General features: G+C 49.5%; 1 protein-coding gene and 1 non-coding gene across 2 annotated transcripts in view; one reads left to right on the plus strand and one right to left on the minus strand.

The window, feature by feature from the left end:
- Window positions 1-25,376, minus strand: part of KCNB1 (potassium voltage-gated channel subfamily B member 1) — a 108,021-nt gene that overhangs the window by 11,200 nt on the left and 71,445 nt on the right. The gene's annotated exons all lie outside the window — the stretch shown is intronic.
- TRNAE-UUC (transfer RNA glutamic acid (anticodon UUC)) lies at window positions 23,587-23,659 on the plus strand. Its single transcript has one exon. It is a non-coding gene; the product is annotated as a tRNA-Glu (tRNA).

A 25,376-nucleotide genomic window follows, 5' to 3' on the forward strand; every position in this document is an offset into this window, starting at 1 on the left:
AAAGTCCCCCAAATGAACAGTGATCTCTGGGATGGGCCCCAGGGATTGGGGAGCAGCCCGTACCCAGTCCTCCTGACCCGAGCTCAAACTCCTGACCAGGCCTCTGCATCTCCAGCCTCGCTTTCCTGGGATCTGAGCCCAATCGAGTTTGGGCAGGACTCCAGGAACCTAGGGAGCAGAGAGGCAGGAACCAGGACCAGAATTTGCAGACTGTCCCCAAATTCCCTCCCTGTGAAGAGATTCTGAATCCTGCAGCCCACCTGTCTGCACCAAATATGGGAGTGAGCTTTGGTTCTCTGAGAGAAGAGATTAGCAGGTCAGAGCACCCAGGGAGGGACTCAGAGGTGTTGGACCCAGGCCTTTCTCATCTTAAAAAGAATTTCTTTTTGCCTTTAGCGGTTGATCCCAGTTTCCCAGGGAAACTGTCTTTCTTATCCATGGTTCCTCTCCAGCAAAGAGCATAGCACTTAGTGAGTGCTCGGGAAATATATGCCAAGATATCCCAGGATGACTACCTTTGGCTCCAGCAATAAACAGATTGTTTGCTTTGAAGACTCCCCTGGTCTTCCATGAACATGGACAAAGCACAGAACGTCTGGGCAGAAAAGGGCCCAGGCTCCTCTCTGGGAAGATGAGGGGACTCAAGCAGAGAGGGGAGGGGACTAGCTGACGGTCACACAGCTCACTGGGGACAAGTCTGTGCTGTGACACTAGAAACTCTGGAGGGCTGAGGACAGCACCAAGTGTCAGGTCCTGCAGACTGTTTTCATATACCTCCACCTTCACGGCAGCATTATTTGTAGGAGCCAAAAAAGGAAATCAATCCAAATGTCCATCAGCCGATGGATAAACAAACTGTGGTCTATCTATACAATGGAATATTATTCAGCCATAAAAAGGAACGGAATACTGATACATGTTAAAATATGGATGAGTCTTGAGAACATTATGCTGAGTAGAGGAAGCCAGACACAAAAGGCCACATAGTGTATGATTCCATGGATATGAAATGCCCAGAAAAAGTGCATCTATAGAGACAGAAGGTAAGTTAGCTGTTGCCGGCGTAGGGACAGGGGGTAGTAGTCAATGGGCATGAAGGATCTCATTGGGATGATGAAAACATTCTAAAATTGATTTAGGATGATGGTTGTACAACTTGGCAAATTTACTGAAAAGTCATTGACTTGCTCACTGGAAATGGGTGAATTCTGTGCTATGTAAAATAAGCCTCAAATAAGTTAAATAAAAGGCTGCTTTCCATAAAGAGCGTCCCATTGCTTCTAATCCTCACAATCACATTGATGGGTTACAGGAAAGAAGCAGAAATCTGAGCAAGCCACAGCCCTGCTGTAAACCCTGAAATAGCTCCCCGTCAAGTTCCGATCTCTTGGCATTTATGAGGCATATATTTCCCGAGCACTCACTAAGCGCTATGCTCTTTGCTGGAGAGGCACCATGGATAAGAAAGACAGTTTCCCTGGCCTTAAAGAACTGCTAGGTAAAGGCAGGCCAAAAAACCCATAAACCAATAAAGGAGCAAAATGATGTCAGATAGTATTATGCGCTACACGTTACTGAGAAAAACAAGCCAGGAAGCAGAGTAGCACTAGTGGCGTCCACATGAGGTTGGGTGGTCAGGGCAGGCCTTTCACGGGAGATGTCCTGGTTCTGAGACTTGAAGTTGAGGAGTGTGTCATTCAAAAGTCTGAACATTCCAGGTAGGAGCAAAGGCCCTGGGGTGGGAAAGAGCTTGGCATATCAAGCAACAGAAAGAAGCTCAGTGTGGGTGGGGCTGCATGAGCCAGTGGAGGGTGGGAGCAGATGAGTTCAGAGAGGCAGGAGATGCGACAAGGAGATCTGGATTTTGTCTTAAGACCACCTTCCTTCTCTCTCCAGACCGTTTTCTCCATTTCCCATTGCATATTCCATAACGGATCCTGGCAAAACCTCATACAATTCTCAACTCTCGAGCCGCTCTGCCATGGCTCCTTACACCTCCAGATACTTGCCTCTGCCTGGAGCGCCCTTTCTCTCCCACCTCTTTTTAAAAAATATTTAATTAGTTACATTTATTTATTTACTTGGCTGCTTCATGTCTTAGTTACGTCACGTGGGCTTCCTTGCTCCGAGGCATATGGGATCTCAGTGCCCCGACTAGGCATCGACCTGTATCCACTGCATTGGAAGATGGATTCTTAACCACTGGACCAACAGGGAAGTCCCTCTCCCCGACTTCTCCTGGCTGATTCCTACTGCCCATTGAAAGTCCAGTGAACCTTCTCTGACCCCGACGTGTAGGTTGAGAACATCCGCCCTCGGGACTCTCAGAGCCCCTGATTTTCTCCTTTCACAGCATTGATCTTGCTGCGCTGGAATTTCCCCCTTTGTGTCCTGCGATAGAATGTCAGCAGTAGGAGGGCCCCGGCTTATCTGGCACTGTTGTATTTCAGTTCCTGAAATGGTGCCTGGCACAGAGAAGGTGCTCCCTAAATAGTTAAGAAAATGAACAAGCAAATGAATGAAAAGGAGACTCAGAGAATGCAGTGACTTTTCTAGGGCCACACAACTTGCAAAGATTAGATCTGGGACTCCCAGCTCAGGTCTGTGTGCCTCCCCAAGACATTTTCAAGGACGTAGGAGGTAGCGGTTTCTGGACTATGGAGCCTTGCTCTCCTATTATGGTGTTTCCGCTTCCCCAGCTTTAAAGGAGGATTACAGATGGGGAGTTTTAATCAGAAGGGTCACTGGCGCAGATCCGATTAAGGGGATTGGGAGCAGGCTGATGGTTTTGACTGTCTTCTCTATAGGTAGGGGCCTCTGGTGGGGGTCTGGTGAGGAAATGGAGTCAGGAGCCTGCAGGAGGCGCTCATGGGCACAAGAGACAGGAATAGTGGGATGGCAGAGGATGAGAACCTGAGGCTGAGCCAGGCAACAGAGGGCTTCCCCGTGAGCAGGCAACCAAGTCACAAAGGTGTAAACAGGACGCAGTGGCATTGCTGGGGGGTGTCCCAGGCATTATAAACCAGAGGCCTTGGGGCTGAGAAATTTGTTTTTACTTATTTGCCCAAGTGTCCAAATACGGAGGCTTCACATAAAACTCCAGATTTTCAGATTGCACTTGGAGCATCAGATGCTGAGCCTACACATTCAGCCTGCCTTCCCTATGGCAGCCACTTGCTGGCGCTAAGAAGCAACTGCCCCTTTAGACAGGGCATGGGCTCCCCAGGGTCCACAGGCCCCTTCACCCGTTTCATTATCTGTCAGGTCTCTCTAGGTGTTGGGTTTGCCATCCTGGACTCACTGAAGACAGCGACACTTAACTAACCTGCTACCATATACAAAGAACTTTCCAGGCAAGACCTGCATCTAATTACATAAACCAGGGACTTAGGGGTCATACTTGCCACATCCAACTCCATCCTTTGCCTCCATATCCAAACCATCATCAAGTGTTCATTCGGGCTCACAAACACCTGAGATCTGTTCCATTCTCTCCACCTGCTAAGCCATAACCTCCCACTGGACCACTGCAAACAGACCTCTTTCTGGTGTCCCCAAAGCCACTCTGGCCCATTGTGGCAAAGACTACTAGATGTCCCCAATAGCTATCCTTCCCTTCATTCACTGTAAGAGTTTTAGCAGCACAAGAGACTACCCAGGATGAAGACTACCTTTCCCAGCTTCCCCTGTAGTTAGGTATGGCCATGTGACTAAGCTTGTCCTATGGAATGTGAGCAAAAATGATGCTTGCCCTATCTCCTCCTCCTTCTTGCTGGAGGGGAGGCAGATGGGATGGGCAGAGCTGGAGCAGCTATCTCGGATCTGAGATAGAAGATAATTTCAGCCACAGACTGGCCCTTTAGTGAAAAAGTTTGCCAGCTCCTGCTAACATCCATTTTAGTGAAGCCACTGTGCTTTTGGGTCTCATAGTTACAGCCATTTAGCCTATACTCTGCCTAACTCTCCAGCCTCGGCTTGTTCCACGTTCCCCTTTGGTTTCTCATCTCAGACACATTGCCCTTTCTTTGGTCTCTCGTAGTCTCCACGATCCTCCTTACCACGAGGACTTCACGCTCGCTGTTCCTCCTGCCTGGAATGTTTTTCCCTCCTCCCTGCCTGGTCAACTCCACATCCTCTTTCTTAGCTCAGGCACCACCTCCTCAGGGAAGCCATCCCAGACCAGGCCAAATCCCTCATCACAGGCTCTAATAGTACCACGTCCTTCTCCTCATGATGCTGTGCAAGTGGCAATCTTAGCAATAATGTTCTCCTCTGTAGAAGGTAAGCAACGGGAGGACAGGGTTTGTGTCTGATTTTTCTCAAACTTGAATCCTCAGAGTACACAGCAGGTGCTCAATACATTATGGAATAAAGGATGTCATTTTCACCCCCTAAACAACCTGCAGGGTATGCTGTGTCCCCTCTCTCCATTTTATAGTTGGGAAAACTGAGGCTTAGAAAGACAACATCCAAAGCGACAGGGAAGGGGCAGAGGCAGGTTAAACGCACATCTACTAGACTTTGAAGCGTCTCCTCTTTTCTTTAGAAACCAAGGACCATTCCTACCATCTTATCCTACCACCCAGGGGTCTGGGTTATGTTTTTTAATATATTCCCTCACTTGAACCATCTCCCCTAGGTGACCTCTCTCTTCCCAACAAGCTCTGGGTTGGGTCTTCCTAACAGTTCAGCTAAGTTCCCACGAGCTTTGCCAAAGCAGGAATTCTAGAAGCTGGTGACGTTACAATGTCCTGCCCATCGGAGGACAATGCCTCAGATGGGGGAGGCAACTTGACTCTGATCCTGGTAGAAGGAGGGGTGATGGGGAAAATGTGGGGCCGTGTCCTTCCTGCCTGAGTGATCACCAAGTCCTGATACCTGCTGAGGGAGGAGGAGCTGAAGAAGGGCCTGCCAGTCTTAACAGTGATGAATGGCATCCGTCCACATCTGCTGCAGAGAGCAGTGTTTGGAATAAAAAACACGGTGCGAACGAGATGTTAAACCAGGACAGTGTCCACAGGCTCTGCTGAGCCCCAACCCTGTCCCCTTGCCCGCTGAGTCTGGCGGGATGGGGGTGGGAAGGATCGTGTCTGAGAGCTTGGCTGAGGTGGCTGGGTTGCTAGAAGAAGCTAAATGTGTTAGTCTGGAAGCGGAGATTTTGGGCACTACTCTGGCTAATGTCAGAATGATGGTCCATAGTGGTCATTCTTGACAATAGCCAGATTTGCTGGTTAATGGCAGATATATTTTTTCTTCTACTTTTTTTTTTTTTTGGCTGTGTTGCATGGCTTGTGGCATCTCAGCTTCCTGACCAGGAATTGAATCTGGGCCCTGGGCAGCAAACGCATGGAGTCTTCACCACTAGACCACCAGGGAGTTCCTCCAATACACATTTATAAAGAGGCATTTGGGTGGCTTGACAACAGTTCTTTTTCATGTAGCATTTTAGTCTTTCTAGAGATTCATATTGAGGTAAAATGGATGTGTGGATCGTCAAGAGACCCACGTTTTAATTCTGGCTGGGCATTCTTAGGGCTTCCCAGATGGCACTAGTGCTAAAGAACCCGCCTGCCAATGCAGGACACTTCATAGACGCGGGTTCAATTCCTGTGTTGGGAAGATCCCCTGGAGAAGGAAATGGCAACCCACTCCAGCATTCTTGCCTGGGAAATCCCATGGACAGAGGAGCCTGGTGGGCTGCAGTCCATGGGGTCGCCAAGAGCCGGACACGACTGAGCGACCTAGCACAGGCATTCTCAAACAAAGTGTCTTCACATCTCTGATCTTCCTCACACAATATCCACCGAGGATCTGTTGCTACAGGAACGGAGGTCTCATGTTGAGAGGATGGGGCTACTGGATTCCCAAGTCACCACCCAGAAGAGAGCTGTGCGGGATTGTCACCGGATCCTTAGTGGAAATGGCACGAGTCAGGAATAAACTTTGACATAGAGCCATGAGATTGTGTTTGTACATACTGCAGTGCAGCACAATCTAGGGTATCTGAACCCATCTGGTGGAGCTGGAGTGCACGTTCTTTACTCTGGGTCCTGTGTGCTCAGTCACTCAGTCGTGTCTGACTCTGCAACCCCATGGACTGTAGCCCACCAGGCTCCTCTGTCCATGGGATTCTCCAGGCAAAAAGACTGGAGTGGGTAGCCTTTCCCTTCTCCAGGGGATCTTCCCAACCCAGAGGTCGAACCCAGGTCTCCCGCATTGCAGGTGGATTCTTTACCAGCTGAGCCACAACGGAAGCCCACAGACAAAGATGAATGGCTCACAAAGACCCTCGCAAGGAAACCACCGCTGGAGACAGTATTAATAATGCAAGCCCAGGGGAACAGCAAGATAAGAGCTAAACTGATGCTTCTCCTCCTGCTGTGAGTCTTTCAACAGTAATGTGAGGTTAAAAACAATGATGATCTTGCTAGATCGCCATTATCGGGGAGACTCTGTAATATGGATTTTCATCCACTTTCTTTAACAGAGAGCCTGGCTTCATTCATTCATCACATATAAGAAGAAAGCAGGATTAGTGAATTTAAAAACGATGAATGAATGAACTAAGTCCAGTGAGATGGTGGTACTAGAATGCACTAGTTAAGGACTAGACCTGCATTTTAATCCCAGCTTCTTGACTTTTCCAGCTGTGAGATCTTGGACAAGTTACTTAGCCTCCCTGAGCCTCTCAATTTCTTCATCTCTGCAATGGGTATAAGCAGTTCCTACCTCACTGAGGATTCACTGGGATAATGACTGGCACACAGTAAGGGTTCAATGAACGTTAGTGGCTCATTTTAAAAAAAAAGAAACTGAGAGGAAGACTTCAGCTCAATATAAGAGTATTCTTTTCTCTTCTTTTGCTACGCCATGTACATGCAGGATCTTCGTTCCCCAACCTGGGATTGAACTTGAGGCCCCTGCAGTGGAAGCGTAGAGTCTTAACCACTGGACCACCAGGGAAATCCCAACATAAGACTATTCTAAGGTGGGACCTGTTACAATTAGCTATTGCTGTTATTCACTGGAGGGAGGCCAAAGAGTTTGTATCCCTTACACAGCTGTGAAAATTTACACAAGGAACTTCACCTCTCTGAGGCTCAGTTTCCCCATCTGTAAAAAGGGAATAATAATATCAACATGGTGAGGTTTTTATTAAGATTGATCTCATTCATTTGTTCAATGATGCCAGGTACCATTTTAATCTTTAGGGATATAGCAGTGAACAAAAATCCCAGCTTGTGTAGAGCTGACCATCTCGTAGAGGGAAGGGACACGCAGTGAACAGTAGCAAGCCAGCAGGATAATTTCGGGTGGTGACAGTTGCTAGGAAAAAATGAAGCAGGTGAGTGGGAAAGAAGATGCCCGTGGGATGAGTTCACTGCAGCTGCAGTGGTCAGGGAGGGCCTCTCCGGGGAGGGGACACTAGAGCGGGGACTTGAATGATAAGGAGCTGCCGTGTGACCATCAGCAGGAAAAGCATTCCAGGCAGAGGGAACAGCACATGCAAAGGCCCTGAGGTGGGAATGTGTTGGGCCAGTGCGGGTGAAGCAAGGTGAGTGAAAGGGAGAGGGAGAGGAGATGAGGTGAGAGAGGTCATGAGGGCGGAAGCGAAAGGATTTCCGGGCCTCACACCCTAAGGGCAGGACAGATCGTGATTAGTATTTCCTATTAGTAGCAGCAGTTTTACTCTGACTCTCTTCTTCCTGCCCCACCAAGGATCCGCTTTGGAAAGGAGTCTCTTAGATGTTCAGCCAAGAATCCTGTTAGGTCAGTTTGGCTAAAATCCCCCCTTTAAAAAAAACATCTATTTTTATTTACCTTTTATTTGGCTGTGATGTGTCTTAGTTGCAGCCTGAGGGATCTTTTTTTAAGTTGCAGCTTGTGGGACTTAGTTCCCTGACCAGGGATTGAACTCAGCCCCCCTGCACTGGGAGTGTGGGGTCCTAGCCTCCGGACCACAAGGGAAGTCCGCAGAAGCGCCCTTGTCCGCTGGTGTTTCCTCTTAGGGATCTTCCATCCACTGACCCCAGCCTGCTCCCTGGCTATAACTCCCGCTTGCTGCGGCCGTGCTCAGAGCTGACCCCCGTCTCTCTCCTACCGTAAAACCCTGTCCATTACAGTGGTCCCCACGCTGGTCTCGGGGGTCCCGAATAAAGTCGGCCTCCCCATCTTAACAAGCGTCACTGATTTTTTTTCTTTGATGCCTTCCTTCTCTGGATTCCAGCAGCCTCTCATTTTCTTGTCATAAAAGGGGGTCAGCAGATCCCTCGGCACGTTCTCGTTTGCTGCTCTGTGGGCCTGGAGCGCCCTTTCCCCCGCCCCTCTTCCTCATACAGTTTTGCTTCCTGACTTCGTTCAGGACTCAGTAGAAATGTCACCTCCTCAAAAAAGCGTTTTCAACTTTCCCCAGACTGAATTAAATGCCCTTCTGATGTGTGGCTCAACTCTTACTGTCTCTGTCATAGCAGCCTTTTTAAGGTAGAGGTTAGGCCTTGTCCTTCCCCTTCTTATAGCTGCCCCCCACCCCACCCCCCAGCAGCTTCCTACTGCGTTCAAAATAAGGTCCCGTCTCTTATGGGGCTTACAAGACCCTGCCTGATCTGATCCACACTGGCCTCTCAGATCTCTTCTCCTCTGCTTTCTTCCACACAATCCCTCTCCTCTATCAGTACTGGCATCCGGCTGCCCCTTAACATACCAGGATCATTCCTGCCTCAGGACCTTTGCACTTGCTATTTGCTCTCCCTTGAATGCTCCAGATTTCTCTATGGCTGGCTCCTTCTTATTCCTCCCATTTCCTCCTCAGAGAGGGTGCCGCTGACAACCTGATCCAGAGTAAACCCCTCCCTACTCGCTCAATCTCGCCACATACCCTTTCACCTTGTTGGGGATGAGCCGCAGTCTGCAGTCATCTTGCTTATTTATTTGCCCACTCATTTATTTTTTCCTTGCCCACCCACTCAGGTTAGCACTGTGAGGGCAGCAACTGTGTCTGTCTCGCAAGGCTGGATCTCTATTGCCCATCACAGAGCTTGGTAAGGAGTTGGCGCTCAAAAATATTGGTGCAATGAATGAACGGGTATACTCAAAAATACTGGTGCAATAAGTGAATGAATGAATGGTTAGATGAGTGGATGGTTGTTGGATGGATGGATGAGTGGGTGGGTTCAGAAACTGTGGCCCCAACTAGACCACCCAAATGCAGCAAGTTTATTGAGTCATCACCCTGAGTGAGGCATTATGGGAAAACACAAGCTGGAATTAGCAGCTGAACATGTAATAACAATGATATAATAATAACAGCTAGTATTTATTGATTACTCATGCTAGGTACTGGGCCAACTGCTTTCCATCAGCAGACTTATTAGCTCCTTAAGTCAACCCTTAGACGAAGACACTCTCATTCTGATTTTGCAGTTGGGAAAAACCAAGGCACTGAGGGGGAAGGCTTCCTTACCAGGAGGACTCATCTGGACTTAAGGACTTGAGACGGATTCCAGCAGGCAGAGAGGGGAGGAGGAGGTGTTCCAGATGGAGGTTATCGCAGGTGCCAAGGTTTGGAGGTAGGGATTGAGAGTCAGGCCAGTCTGGCTGGGGCAGGTGTGTACAGAGAGGGAAGGCTGGAAGAGTGGAAGCCACCACCTATTGAACACCTACTCTTACCATTTACTCACTCTAGGCTTTTACCCACAACCATCCCAGGAGGTAGGTTTTATCACTTTCACTTTTCAGAGGGCCAGTCTGAGGCTTGGAGCAGCTAAATAACATGCCCAAAGTCACATAGGAGAATTAGGATTGAACTTGAACTCAGCTTTGCCTAACCCTGGTTGTGGGCACGCTGGGTCAAGGGGATAGTCAGGGATCCAGCAGAGAGAAGACAAAGGCAAGTTGTTAACCGAGCAGGTACTAAGAGCCACACCCAGCATATTATCTCATCTAATTCTCACAAGTACCTAGGAGGTAGATATTTCTGTAGGTTTTTTTTTTTTTTTTTTTCTTTCTGCACTGCACGGACAGCTTGTGGGGTTTTAGTTCCCCACCCAGGGATTGAATCCAGGCCCTTGGCAGCGAAAGCGCTGAGTTCTAACTACTGCACCTTCGGGGAAGTCTCATGTAGTTTTTGATGTTTAAGGCTGCAGTGTTTTGGGAGGAAATCAACCCTCCTCCACTCTTATGACTGAGTGAAGGTGACTCTAGTCCTCATTCCCAGGGAGGGTAAGAATGAGATCCACGTTTACCAGTTGTTGCTGTGGTTCAGTTGTTCAGGCGTGTCTGACTCTTTGCGACCCCGTGGACGGCAGCACGCCAGGATTCCCCGTCCTTCACCATTTCTCAGAGCTTGCTCAAACTCATGTCCAGTTGAGTCGGTGATGCTGTCCAAACATCTCATCCTCTGTCATCCCCTTCTTCTCCTGCCTTCAATCTTTCCCAGCTTCAGGGTCTTTTCCAATGTGTCAGCTCTTCCAATGAGTGGCCAAAGTATTGGAGCTTCAGCTTCAGCATCAGTCCTTCCAATGAATATTCAGGGTTGATTTCCTTTAGGATTGACTGGTTTGATCTCCTTGCTTGGCCAAGGGACTCTCAAGAGTCTTCTACAACACCACAGTTCATCTATTCCCCTGGACACAATGATTGGTTTAGCAGTGTGGGCCTGACTCAAACTGGCTAATCAAGTTTCATTCTGGGATTGCTTATGAAATTATTGGGAAATAATTTCATCATAGACTGCTGAGTTGACAGGATATCCACCTATGGGGGCCAGAGAGTAATTTTTGGCCCTCTGGAAAGAATCTGCCCAAGAATACAGCCAGGATAGAGGGACTCCACGCTAACAGACAAACGCAGGTTTCTGATGACACTAGCTGAGCAGCTGGATACAGCCATTCCTGAAATCATTCCCTGGACTTTGAAATAATATGAACCCATCACTGTCCTTTTTTGATTTGGGTTTCTGATTCTTTCAAATAAAAAGTGACCTGGCTAACAAATAATTCTTCTCTTCATTTAACAGGCTAGAAAATTAAGATTCATGGAGGCAAAGTGACTGTCCCAGGAACACACAGCCAGAACGTGACCGAGTCACACTGAGATACACACAGAAGCTGCCTGGTGTCCAATAAGTCCTCAGTAAATGCTAGCTCCCTTCCCCCACAAACCACAGGGCGGCGGATGGAGGGCTGGAAGAGACACACCATGTGGAGCTCCAAGCTGCTGTTCAGGTTCCAGATTCCATCTGGAAACCTCCAAACTGTGTTGGGGTCTGGTAGGAGTGGGAACCAAGGCTTAGGAATTGGCAAATAAAATGAATCAGCTGCCAGGATGTCAGTGTTTAAACAAAACTCCTGAGATTTCCAGTCCCTCCAAAAGATGCCATCTGAGGGTCCTGGCTGCAACCCAAGGTTTTCAGGGAAGGGCCCAGAGTCTTAGCACTCAGGAACTTACACTTACTAGGTGTGTACCCAGGTAACGGTTTCAGCATTGCCGAGGATTCTGTGGCCGTTTGAACTTTTCAGAGCTGCTTTCCTTTGGAGCTGGACAGATAATAAAGGGTTTAATCTGCAAGCTCTGACACTGGACAGAAGTTGGGCTGTAATCCTGGCTCTTGCCAGCTGGGTGACGTCTGGGACATTTACTTAACCTCTCTGGGCCTCGATTTCCTGTTGTATGAAGGGGACAGGAATGGAGGAAGAAATCAGGCAAATCAGGTAAAACCTGTTCAGAGTTTGGAATCTCTTTAGCATTGGGACCACACGAGTGAGTGCCATGGAGAGACTGAGCCCTTGCATGGACAATCATACCTGTCTCTGAACCTCAGTTTTCTCATCTGGGACACGGGGTTCAGGGCAGTCTCCAGCACACGGGTGTTTGGGAGGCAGGGGTGAAACCACGGGGGAAGATGCACACCCCAGACTGCCACTTGGTACTGGTGAAGGGTGAGTGGCCGTGCCAAGTACGGACTGAGGCCGTCCTCCAACTGGAGGGCTCTGCCTGCCTACGGACGGGTAATCTGGACCCACACAGTAATTATCTGCCAACATTTATTTCCCCTGTGAACCCAGATTTCCAACTTCTCAAAAAAAAAAAAAAAAAAAAAAAAAAATGACGCTCTGGCTCCTCTGGGCCCATGTTCCTCTGTGAACCCCAGGCTGGGGCTGAGTGCCAGCTCGTCCAAGCCTGCGCTTTTAAAGTCTTACAGGCGGCCCACGCAAGTTGTTTATGAGAGTTGCTTGGCCCCTGCAGTGATCTCGGTCTGTGAGCCTAGGAATAAATCATTAGAAGTGTGGCCAGCGATGAGGGAAAGGATCAAACAGTGCCAAGGAAGCAGTCACGGGCCCCTTAAGGATGCTGGGTCTGCAGCTGGGTCCATGGGATACTCTGGATCAGGGCCGTGGGGCTGGAATCCTCGTCCGCTCTAGCCCCCCACCACTCTGTGCCATGGTCTGCTCGTCCTGGTCGTGCTGTATCTTCCTTTGTTGCTCAGTCACTCAGTCGTGTCTGACTCGTTGCGACCCCATGGACTGTAGCTTCCCTGGCTTCCCTGTCCTTCATTATCTCCCCGACCCATGTCCATTGAGTCGATGATGCTATCCAACCATCTTGTCCTATGTTGCTGCTTTCTCCTCCTGCCCTTAGACCCCTCTTTGCATTTTCTCCCATTTCTGGACCTCCCTGAAGCTCTCCCCACCACCATTCTCCACTCCTCATCCTGCCAATAGAACAAAGTAACGGGATCTTAAAAAATAGGGAGGGGAGGAGTGACTACTTTAGTGCAAGTTGCCAGGGAGGGCCTCTCTGAGGGGCTGATATTTGGGGGCAGATCTGAGGGATGCAAGGGAGCCGGGCATGGGAAGATGTGTGGACAAGGTGTCCTAGTGAGTGGCAGCAGGAAGTGCAAAGGCCCTGAGGCAGGGAATAGATTGTAAGAGGAAGAGAAAGGAGAGCTATGCACCCAGAGCTGGGAGGAAGGCAAGGCATGTTAAGAGATGAGGTCCTAGAGAGAAGTGAAGAAAGCCTTGAAGACTGGATAGGATGTTTAGATTCTGAGAACCCCATAAGCTGCAGAAGGCTTCTCAGCAGGCTAGTGGCATGGCCTCATGTAGGTTTTTAAGATCCTCTAGCTGCATTTGGTAAACGGCCTGTGGGGAGATTGACATGGAGGCAAGAATCTAAGTGAGAGGACCTGGCAGGTGTCCGGGTGAGAGATGGCGGTGGCTGTTGAGAATACAGAAAACAGATTCAAGGCATATTTTGAAGGTGAAACAAACCAAATTGCCGATGGCTCAGACGTGCGAGGTGAGGGAAAGAAGAGTCAAGGAGGAATCCCAGGTTCTGCCTTGAGCAACCAGGAGGCCGGTGGCAGCCACTTCTGAGATGGCGAGAACAGGGAGGAACGCGCCGGTGAGGCCGGAGGAGGACCTGTGGCCAGGGCGTGATGGGCTGTGAAGACTGGCTGCAGGGTCTGCAGGAGACCCTGCAGGCAACGGGGAGCGTGGGGGGCTTTTGAGCAACAGCAGAACAGTCATTCAGTCATTTGGCCAACGTTTATGGGACACTGATCCACATTCAGGCTTCCCTGGCGGCTCAGAGGGTAAAGAATCTGCCTGCGATGCAGGAGACTCAGGTTCGATCCCTGGGTCGGGAAGATCCCTTGCAGGAAGGAGTGGCAACCCACGCCAGAATTCTTGCCTGGAGAATTGCATGGGCAGAGGGGCACATTTAACTCTCTTCCAGACCACAATGCTCCTCCCAACCAACAATGGATTTCGGGGCAATATTCCTGAGACCAGAGGGAGGATAAGGGGGTCTCACCCACTGACCCGTGGCTTCCCTTCCCCTCCTCCATCACCTGCTTTAGAAGCTGAAAATGCATTAAAAAAAAAAAAAATCTTCATTTCCTCACTCACTGTCTGTCCTCCCCTCTAAAAGCTCCATGAATATAGCAACCACCTTTATCACTTCTGTGTCCCCAGTGCCTAGAACTGTGCCAGGCACATAGTAGGTGCTCCATGACTATTTATTGAGGAACCACATTTTTTTTTTAAAGCCATCTTTTGTTTTTTAAATTCATTTTTTGGCTGCATGGCATGTAAGATCTTAGTTCCCCGACCAGGGATCAAACCTGTGCCCCCTGGAAAGGAAGTGAGAATTCTTAACCACGGGATCACCGGGGAGGTTCCCCCACCCAGTCTGCCATCTTGAAGGACCAAATGAGAAATGATCAAGTGCTGGGTTCAGGCCTGGAACACAGAAGACGTTCAGCAAATGGTAATGAAGATGCTCAGAAAATACAGGCATGCTGTCTGCCAGCCCTGGCCCAGTGTCTGCTGGGTCTTGAGGCTTCCCCAGGACAGGATGGGCCTGAAGGGTGGGGATTGTGACCTGTGACCTGTGACCCACCCTCCTGGGCCCCTGTCTCGGTCCTGGACAGGACAGGTAGGCGTGGTGTCTTCACTAATCCCCACTAAGCAGCCGGACATGTAAGGATGTGTAATCCGAGCGTCCTAGCCTTCCGGCTTTAGCCTGACCTTGGCTGGGCTGACCCAAGTCAAGGTGGACACCCTGGCCCCCCAAGGCCCCCCAGAGTTGCGACCCTGCACACAGCCAGGGACAGAGACTAAGGGAAGCATTTCTCTGACGGCAGAGGGTGACAGGCTCACCCAGGGCCCCACATCCTCTGCATTGGAAGGCGAAGTCTCAACCACTGGACCACCAGGGAAGTCCCCTCAGCAAACATTGGTGGAGCCAGAGCTATGTGCCCAGCCCTATTTGAGATTCTCAGGACACAGCAGTGACCAAGACAGACTTTGTCTTCAAGTCTCTGACATTTGGGTGTGGGGAACAGATATTATATGAGAAAACATAAATTAACAAGGTCACTTCAGATACTACAAAGAAAAATGGGTTAGTGGAATACAGAGTGACCGGGTCTGGAGAGGGTATTGTTAGCTGTGGTGGTCAGGGAGGGCTTCCTGAAGGAGGTGACATCCGAACTGAGACCTGAAGGAGAAGGATACAGCTGTACGAAGATCCAGGAGATGAGTGTCCAGTCAGAGAGAAGAGATTCTAACCCCCGCAAGTTATATAAATTGGCAACATTACTTCTATTTATTCAGTACTTACTATGTGCCAGGCCCTGCTCTAAGCAATAAGTTGTTTAACGCTCAAAACGATCCGTTTTTGTCACCTCATTTTATGGATGAGAAAATTGAGCGACAGAGAAGTTAAGTCCTTTGCCCGAGGTCACGCAGTGAGCATACAGCGGAGCAGGGATGTGAACCCAGCTCTGCTCTGTCAGTCAGCTTCAGCGTTGTTCCCTATCCCCGGAGCACAGGGAAGGTAAAAATTAATTGCTGAGCACCTACCAAGCACCAGGCCCTTTGACCTCTGTCACCTGCCTGGCCCTGCCTCTGAAGGCCCCCACTGGCTTCCTGCCGTGTACAGCTCTTTCCTCCTTCTCTGTCATCGCCTGTCCACCTCCAGCTCTGGGAGTGGCCATACTACCCGGGCTGGTCCAGTCAGCATATTCCAACCCTCCTGGATGCAGTGATTGGCTGAGTGATGGACATGTGATACACAACGGGCCAATGAGAGCAAGCCCTGGGACTTTGGATATCATCCGGGACTGGAGAGGAGCAGTTCTCTTTCGAAGGGGAATGTCTAGCTGGGAGATGGGAGGCCAGGAAACCCAGAGAGCTTGCCTGAGAATGAAGCTCACCCAGGGGAAGGCAGAGACCAAAGATGGAGACAGACTAAGTTGCAGTGACAAGTCCTCACAATATGGTTCGAGGGCCTGTTTATCTGGGCTAGAAGCCAGAGCTACTTCTGGACTTTCCAGTTGCTTGAGCCAATAAATCATCCCTCCCTTTCTTTTCGAGCATAAGCCAGTTTGAATTGGATTTCTGTCACTTGCAACTGAAATCAGAATATTTTTTCCCTCCTAGAATGTCCTCCCTTCTCTTTTCCCCGGCGACTGATAGTTTTGTTCTTCCTGCCACCAAGAAAATAACCATCACTGTCATCATCAATAAAATCACTCCTTTCATTAATACTTCTATTACCACTGCCAGTAATAACACCATCATCACCACCATGAACATAATCACTTCTGGGGCCATTATTGCTCCTATGATAGGTGCTGGTGTTGCTACTATTGCCTCTATTAATGTACACACTTTCCATCTGTAAGCCTTTCCCTAGTTTACAAAGCCTTTTCCTTTTAAAAATGTTTATTTTATTTATTCATTTATCTGGCTGCACCAGATCTCAGTTGCGGTTCACAGGATCTTCAACCTTCCTTGCAGCAGCATGTGAACTCTTAGTTGCGGCATGTGGGATCTAGTTCCCCGACCAGGGATTGAACCCAGACACGCTGCACTGGGGAGTTTGGAGTCTTAGCCACTGACCCACCAGGGAAATCCCACAAAGCACTTTCATAATCCATGGCAGGGGCAAGGGCGCTGAGGTTTGCAAAGGTGATGGAGTCTGCCTCCTGCCATAGGACAGGCTATGGCTCCCACTCATTCATTCCCTCACCTACTCCTTCATTTACGGAATAAACGCCACTGACCGCATTCTGTGTGAGGATGGGCTCCACCAGATGCCGGGCTGCAGCGGTGAGCACAGGTGTGGTTCCTGCCCTCACTGAGCTGCCGGTCAGGGAGACATTTCAGAAAGCTTGCTCGCAGCCCACACAAGAAGCCTGGCTAGGATCTTCCACTCCTACTCAGGGTTCTGAGACTGTAGTGGAGGAGCCTGGTTTGCAGGCTGACTTGATGGATTGCTGTGGATAGTACCTCTTACCTGAGCTGTCTTAGCCCACGGACCCAGCCTCTGAATATTTCTCCCCAGCTGGACAGTGAATTCCTTGTGTGTGGGGGAGGGGGTTCTGGAATATGGGGGTGAGGTGGGGAAGGAGCCTGACTTTGTTTCTCTGTCTGTACAGTGCCTAGGATGGGGCTAGGTACACAGTGGGGGCTCAATAAATGCTTATTAGTGGATTGTTTTTCAGAGGCGGACCTAAGCCTCCTTTCTTCCATCCTTTCATCCATCCACTTAATTTTCTATCCATTCATTCATCTACCATATATTCAATCCCTTCCTTTCATCTATTCTCCATTCTTATATTCATCCAGCCAGCCAGCCACTTACCAGTTTACATTTATGTGTCCACTCATCTATCCATCCATCTATGCATCCATCCACCCAACCAGATACGGTCCGTCTTTCTCCCTCTGACTGTCCTATTGTCTACCTCTTCATTCATCCACCCGGTTTTCCATCTGTTCCATCCTTCTGCTTTCCTTTTCCCTCTTCCTTGTCTTCCCTCCCTCCCTTCATTCTTTCCTCCTTCCACTCATTCTGCATTTTAAAATTCATCCATCTTCTATCCACTTATGCAGCATCCAATATCCTTTAGTCTTCTACCATTCATCCATCCATTCATCCTTTCCTCTCTCTCATTTCCTATATTCATCTTTGTCTCCATCTTTCTTTTCATCAATTATTCATGCATCCCTCAAGCACGTCAGGCCCTGTGGCAGCTGCCACGGGTAAGGTACTCTCCACTCGATTCCCTCCTCAGAGAGATGGCAGTTGAGCCGGACCAGTGTTTGCTCAGGACCAGGCTCCCTTACCCCGTCCCTACAGTCTGTCTCCTGAGCCCTCAGCCCTCCAAGGGACCCCAGCTCTCATCTAAGCATTTTTTTTTTGTCTTGCCTGTGTTTGGAATCTTCCCTAAAGTTCCAGCCCACAGCCCAGGCAGCAATTATAAACACAGCTACTTTCTCCGGCTGTTCCTGGAGCTGTTAAGCCCTGCCTTCAGAGAATACAGCCCTGGATGGGGCGAAATCGCCACACGGCTCCGTGCACCTGTGTGCCAAAATAGTACAATGCTGCCTAAGTGCCCACCCCTACTGGGATGACGATGAGTGTAATGAAGAAGATGACCTCAAATTTCAGAGCCTGAAGGCCCCTCCTTGGTTCAAGGCTTCCCTTTTACCCGTTCTAGGGTAAGAGTCTAGGATCAGCCCAGAGAGGGGAGTGACTGACCAAGGTCTCCAGGCCCGTCTGTGGCAGGGCCAGGACTAGATTAGGGGGATGTGCTCCATCCCCTATCTGATTGGTCCCAGCCTCTGCCCACTTTCCTTGGGCAATTTAGGAGGATTCCAGCGTCCAGGTTTTTGTTCTCACTATGCCTCTTCTCAGCCTCCATCCCTAGAATGTTAACATTTTCCTGGCTCTTAGCAATTTGCGATGAGCTTGCAAGATTGAGCAAATAAAACCTGATTCTCTCAGCCACTTTTGAGGCACTCCGAATTCCACCAGGACTTCTTATCTTCCCTGACAACCCAGACCCACCCCCTCGCGTCCTTTTAGAACCCTTCCTTCCAGTTTCCTAAGGAGTGCTCTGTCCCTCCCCTTCCCTCACAGTCAGCCAGGGGTTGCAAACGGGGTGGCCTACTGGACCCAGGCAGGAAGTGCAAACAGCTCCAGCGAGCTGGATGTAAAATTCCCAGAGTGGGGAGGGATGCTCAGGCCGCCTCTCACCAGCTCCTGGAGGGAAAAGAGGTGGTCCAAAGGCAGCCTCATTTTCTGACTTCTTAAGAGAAGCAAACAAACAAACAAGTCTAGTTTTTCCCCAGGAAATCTTCCAAATTGTTAATGCGGGCAACTAATTAAAATATGTAAATACAGTTCAATTCAAACAATACACATTAGCAGGCTAGATCTGCTTCTTCCTTCACAACTTCATCTGGTAGCTGGTCCCCTCCTCCCCCCCAAACTGCCACAAGAGAGCTTTGCTCCAAGAAGAGCTTACTGCTTTGAATACAAATGACATAATCATAACAGCAGCAACTACCACAAATTGGATAGTCAAACACTCAAATCACCCCTATGAGATACCGGTGTCATTTTGCAAATGAAGGAAAAAAAAAAGAGAGGCTCAGAGAGTTTAAGGAACTTGCCCAAGGTCACACAGCTAAATGACAACCTGGATTTGAGCCCAGGTCTGTGTGACTCCAAGACGGTGAGCTAGCCTAGTGGTGGTGGCACTGTCCTCTGGGAGGCATTGGGAAAACTTCGGGTGGGCAGGCATTTCTGATCGTCACATGTGGGGTTGGTGTTCAGTGGGTGGGAGCTAGGGATGGGAGAAGCCCTGTGATGCACAGTCTTGCATCAAAGTCTCATACCACCCCCAATGCCAATGCCAGTTTCTCTCTTCCCCCACACTGGCAGCTATTATTGTGTGCCAGCTGTATGCCAGGGATTGAGATCCAGCCGCACAATGAGGTAGGTCCTATTAGTAACACCACTTTATAGGTGGGAAAACTGCAGCTTGGACGTGAGTGGGTGGTAACTTGACAAAGGTTATATGAAATGGCACCAGGGTCAAGACTAGGGTGAAAAAATTTAAGGGTGCAAAACTGAAGTCTCCCAAAACTCAGAAATCAAGATACATAATATTTTAGCACACTATTTTAGAAAATCATACTTAATGAAAAAAAAAAATGCATGACGAACAAAATATCTATATCTTATATAAAGACAGGATCTGCCAAGCTGAGCCATCTTGGAGTCTGAAAGAAAAGAAGAAATCAATAATATTGATTCTGGACTTTTGTACCTTGCTGGCCTCACCCAAGCCCCACCCCTGAGAAGCCGAGTCAGGGTTTGAACCCAAGGCTATATTAATGGTACTCTGTCTCTCTATCACTAGCCTCCGTAAGACAGGGAGTGGAGAGGCCAGTCTTCTACCCGCAATTCCTCTGGGGCTTGATTGCAACTGGTTAAATTATAGGCCCCAGAAAGCCGAGATTTGTAAGCCGAAGACAGACAGGCCTTTAATTAGAGCCAGGCGGGTGGGTGGCTGGCTAATACTAAGTTCCGTAATAAGAGCTGTATTTTTGAATTCGCTGGCTTGATCACACACATTCTGGAGGCCTCATTGGAAACCTGTTCATAGAAAATAGGGTAAACAGCTATTTCTACCCTGGGAGAAGGAAAAGGACTCTGCAGCAGGGTGACTGTAACAAGGGTGGGCTCTGAGAACTCCCGAGTGAACTCTGGCTTTGCAGCGGACCTGCTGTGTGGCCCTGGGCAAGTCACAGCCCTCTCTGAACTTCCGTTTCCTCATCGGCAACATGGGGATGAGAAAGGTCTACCCTGGAGGTGGTGAGGATGAGCAGAAATAACACACAGTAGGTTCACATGCCTCATGGGTTTGCTTCCAAGGATAATTATATAAGATGAATCATGAATCATCATCCTTTACTCTTAAAGATCCCTAGCTTTCAATTGGGAGGACTTAAAATCTGGAAATTCTAAAGGCAAGAAGTGAAGTACTTTATTTCGGATTATATCTCCCTCTTGGAGATCGGGAGGTGCATGTCTACTGGGGGGAACGCTCGTTAGGGAAAGGTGAAAGGATGAAGCAGGAAATAAAAGAAATCTCCTTTTTCTGTCTCTTCCTTCTTAAGGGAGAGAAACCCAGTTATGCATTAGCTGCTTGGGTAAGAAAGTCTTTTAACTACGGAGTTAAAAGTCTTTGGCTGATAGGAACTTCCCTGGTGGTCCAGTGGCTACGACTCTGCACTCCCAATGCAGGGGGTCTGGGCTTGATCCCTGATGAGCTAGCTAAATCCCACCTGCCACAACTGAAGATCCTGCGTGCTTCAGTGAAGACTGAAGATCTCACATACCACAACTAAGACCCAGCACAGCCAAAAAAATAAATCAACAAAATTATTAAAAAAAAAGAAAAGGCTTTAGCTCATAGAAGCACTCACTATGGTTCTGGTTCTAAGAAACAACTGCAGGGGTTCCAGACCTCAGGAGCTGCCATTTCTGGTTGGGAGCACACAGGGGAGCTGGTTAATGTCCACAGGGCTGGTCTGGAGCAGCTGAGAATCCACGGTGGAGTCAGCCAGGGGTTGCTGACTTCTTGGGAACAAGGCTGCTTCAGATCGGTCAGGAGGAAATTTCTGCTGGTGTTGTCTCCTTTACTTACAAGGCTAATTGCTGAGGATGTGTGCAAATTGGAAAAAAAAAAAAAATAGAGAAGCTACTGTCAGCGTGCCAGGCCCCTGATAATGTAAATAAAGTGTAAACAGGCCATTAGGTTGAGAATAGAAGGACCAACAGATAACAAAGTGGCCTTCTGCTTGGAGGCTGGCTGTGAGCTGGAGGCTGGCTCCAGTAATTCTGCCCAGAAAAGTGTGAGGCTGTCTCGAGAATCGGGGGACACTCGGGCACCCAGGGGGCAGAGGCTGGTACCCTGGGCGACCTGAACCGCACAAAACAGCGCTGCTTATGATTTCTCGAACCTAGACTCTGACTCCATTTTACATCTAAACACATCAAATATCTTCCGCCAATGCCAAGGTTTAACATATCCCGAATTTTCCAGAAATGCAACCACTGACTGAAACAGCTGTAGAACTGTACTTTCATCTGTTCAGAACTTTACTGAGAGTTACTCACCACACTGGGAAAACCACATGACTGACGGCAACGCCACTCGTGGTAGCTGGGCTGCCAGCACACCTGTGGCTCGTTTTTGCCCCTGTCGCACTCGCAGCGCTTCTGTGTATAGGGTACGTACCTAACGCTTCCTCGTGTTTTCTGGAGTCACTGTCGTGACCAGGCATTTGTATGTTGAAATGCATACAAGCTTAATATAAATTATTTTCCTTGTAATTCTCCTTCCTGCTAAAGTTAGGGCATTACGTGTATTGATTTGGCTGAGGGATGAGTTATGTACATAGGTAAAGTATATGATCTACTTCTTTTTCTGTTTTTTTTCTTCTGACTGTGCAGCATGTGGGATCTTAGTTCCCCAACCAAGGATCAAACCCTTGGGAGTGGCCCCTGCAGTGGAAGTGTGGAGTCTTAACCACTGGACTGCCAGGGAAAAGTGAAAAGTGAAGCCGCTCAGTCGTGTCTGACTCTTTGTGACTCCAGGGACTGTAGCCTGCCAGGCTCCTCTGTCCAGGGGATTTTCCAGGCAAGAATATTGGAATGGGTTGCCATTTCCTTCTCCAGGGGATCTTCCCGACCAAGTCAACTATATTTTCTATGACTTTCATTTAGTGGTGAGGAGTTCACAGAATACTTGTCATATAAAGGGGGCTTGGATTGGTTAGGGGGTGGAGAACCATTACCCTGAGTGATGTGTGTGTTTACACATCTTCCCTTCTCAGGGCTGCCTCCCTTATGAGGGCACGTCTCTCTGCTCATGCTTTCGGGGCCAGGCTGAGGAGGGGGCATACACTGTACCACCTCGAGAGTGAACATCTTAAATTTTACGCCCTGGGCGCCTCACTCTGTTCCTGGCCCTGGCAATGTGAGTTTGAATGTTTGCAGGATGAGGTGCAATGCCTGTCTCCACCGCTCTGCTAGGAGATACAGTGCGGTGGAGGCCAGCCTACCGAGCTCAGCGCCAAACCTGCAACTCCTAGCCCTGTGCTGCCTGATGTGCGGGGGTCGCCGGTTGAATGAATGAAGGACATATATACCTAAATAAAAATGCATACATTTTAACTAAAGATGATCAACTCTGGGCCAGACACCAGGTCTGCAAAAGCAAGTAAGACCCAACCCTCCTTCCTGTCTAGCAGGAGAGGGACAGACACGCAACTTATTGCAAAGCAGAGTGAGAGGATCCAGGGGAGGGGGGTGGAGCCCACTGTCTGGGAGAAACCGAGTCTATCTGGGAGCAGGAGGGAAGACTTCCTCCAGGAGGCACCACTTGAGGCCTGGGAGAGAACAGTTGCCAGGCCGCCCCACCCCATCCAGTCTAACCCATTTTATGGCTAGGGAAACTGAGTTTTGTTCTGGGTCCAGCTCTGCCACGTGTGACCTCTGCAAGTCTTTCCCCATCTTTGGGCCTCACCCTCCCCGTATGTACAATGAATGACCTTCAGAATCAGCCTAACTTTGTAGCACAGAGGACTCAAACCAGCAGCCCTGCTAATGACAGTTACCTGCCCAATGACAGTTACCTGCCCGACGCCAGGATGCATTTGAACTGATGAACTACATCTGAGGCTGAAGGCGGGTTAAAAGCCTTCTAAATTAGATGCCAACATTTTCGATTACACCTGAAAGCCCTGGTTTTCAACCAGGTGCAGTTTCGCTCCCCAGGGGACAATTGGCAATGTACCCCCTGCGGAAGGTCTTGGTTGTCACAGAGGGCGTGGAGTGGCGGTGGGGTGGGCCTGATACTGGCATCTAGTGGGTGGGGCCAGGGATGCTGCTAAACATCCGACAATGCACAAGACATCCCCCCTCCCCCACAACAAAGAATTCTCCCACAGAGCTGAGGTTGAGATGCCCTGCCTCAAAATCAAGGCCTTTTTCTGGGCCACACCAGCTCCTGGGAAGGTCCCATCGGATCCAACTGTTCTTTTACTGGGCAATTAATCATCAGCCTTTCTCTATAGTCCGGAGTTGTTCTCTGGTTTGTCACCATGCTTTCTCACTCCAGGCCTGGGCTCCCTGCTAGCCTCCAGCTCCCTGGGAGTGTGGCCTGCCTCTCCTGCTCACTCTTTGACTTCTCTGGTTCAAACCTTGAGGCAGAGGTCTTCCCTGGTGGTCCAGTGGCTAAGACTCTGCACTTTCACTTCAGAGGGCCCAGGTTCGATCCCTGGTCAGGGAACTAGATCCCACATGCCACAACTAAGACGCAGTGCAGGCAAATAAATAAATATTTCACCGCTCTATGCCTTTCTGGTGAAAACTGAGCCCTAAATGTGCGTCTGAAACACAAACAAAGCTGCCTCTCTCTTGGCTTTGACTTAGATTGCAGAAGGACTTTCCGACAGTAGCATGTTAGGGGAGTAGGCAGAAGTGGCATGGATGGTGGGTTTGAGTGGCAGACAACATGGGGGCCGAGAAAAGAGGCTCTAGAGAGAGGGCTGAGTTCCAGCATTTGGGTTTCACCCTGGACTCAGGACAAATTCCTTTCCCTCTCCAAGTCTGTTTCTCCATCTGTGAAATGGGTGCAGGGATCCTTCATCACTCGTGGAGTGGTGAGGATCTGACGGGAGCATGCCTGTGGAGGGCTGGTCCAGGGCTTGTCCAGTGAGGGGAGCTGGGGTAGCTCCAGGGTCTGTGGAGGCAGGGAGATGACTGGAGAATTCCAGAAGGCAACAGCATGTCTTCCTCTCCAAGGGCTAAGAGGAAGGAAAAGGCCCTTTCCACTGCCTTGTTTTCTCTTTCAGGAATTCTCCCCAACTTTTTTTTTTCTTTTAATATTTATTTATTTAACTGGTCTCACTGGGTCTCAGTTGCGGCATGAGGGATCTAGTTCCCTGATATGGGATGGAACCTGGGCCCCCGGCATTGGGAGTGCCGAGTCTTAGCCGCTGGACCACCAGGGAAGGCCCTCTCCATTCACTTCCACGCCTCAGAGATCTCATCTCAAACCTTAGCCGGCCGCCCCCTCTGTGCTGAGTACTTCACCGGGAGAAGAGCCTAGAAGTGTGGCTCAGCCCTTCTCTGGGGCACCCTTCACACTGTTCGTCCATCCGGTCCCCAGGTACTGAATAACTTCTGAGTTCTAGGCACAGTGCTGGGCTCTGGGGGACACAGCTGTGAAGGAAGCAGGAAGTCATTTCTCAGGAGAGAGGTGCGTGTGTATTCAGTTGCTCAGTCGTGTCTGACTCTGCAAACCCACGGACCGTAGCAAGCCAGGCTCCTTTGTCCATGGGATTCTTCTGGCAAGAATACTGGAGTGGGCTGCCCATTTTTCTCCTCCAGGGGATCTTCCTGACCCAGGGATCGAACCTGCCTCTCCTGCATTGGCAGTCAGATTCTTCACCACTGAGCCACCCGGGAAGCCCAAGGAGGAGCCAATAAACAGATAAATAACAGCAGGGATGCGGTTGTGGGGAGAGATGCCTGTGAGGGAGAAGGCAGCTGGTCAGGAAAGGCCCCTCGGTGGTGGCTGTTGAGCTGAAGTCTGAGGATGAGCAAGATGGAGGAAGCAGAAAGTGCAAAGGCCCTGAGGCAGGAACAAGGTATGTTTCAGGATCAGAGAGGAGGCCAGGGTGGAAGAAGCGAGGAAAGCAAGGTCGGAGATGATGACGGAAAGGCAGGCGGGAAGCAGATCACACAGGATTTTGAAGGCTGGAGTGAGGAGCTTCCAGTTTCCTCTTAAAGTCCCAGAGGAAAGGAAGATCTTCCCAGGTAGGAGAGTTGCCTTTCTCCTCAGAGTTCCAGGGCTCACGGGGACCAGCCTCAATGCTGCCTGCTGCCTCTGCTCAGGCAGGCTTCCCTGCCTGGGACACCCCTTGCTTTCCCCTCACCTGTCCAACTTTTCCTCAGCTCACCCTTCCTCGAGAAGCTCCCCCCGCCCCACCAGCTATAGCCCG

The sequence above is a fragment of the Dama dama genome, chromosome 23, assembly GCF_033118175.1.
Source record: "Dama dama isolate Ldn47 chromosome 23, ASM3311817v1, whole genome shotgun sequence".
Lineage (NCBI taxonomy): Eukaryota > Metazoa > Chordata > Mammalia > Artiodactyla > Cervidae > Dama > Dama dama.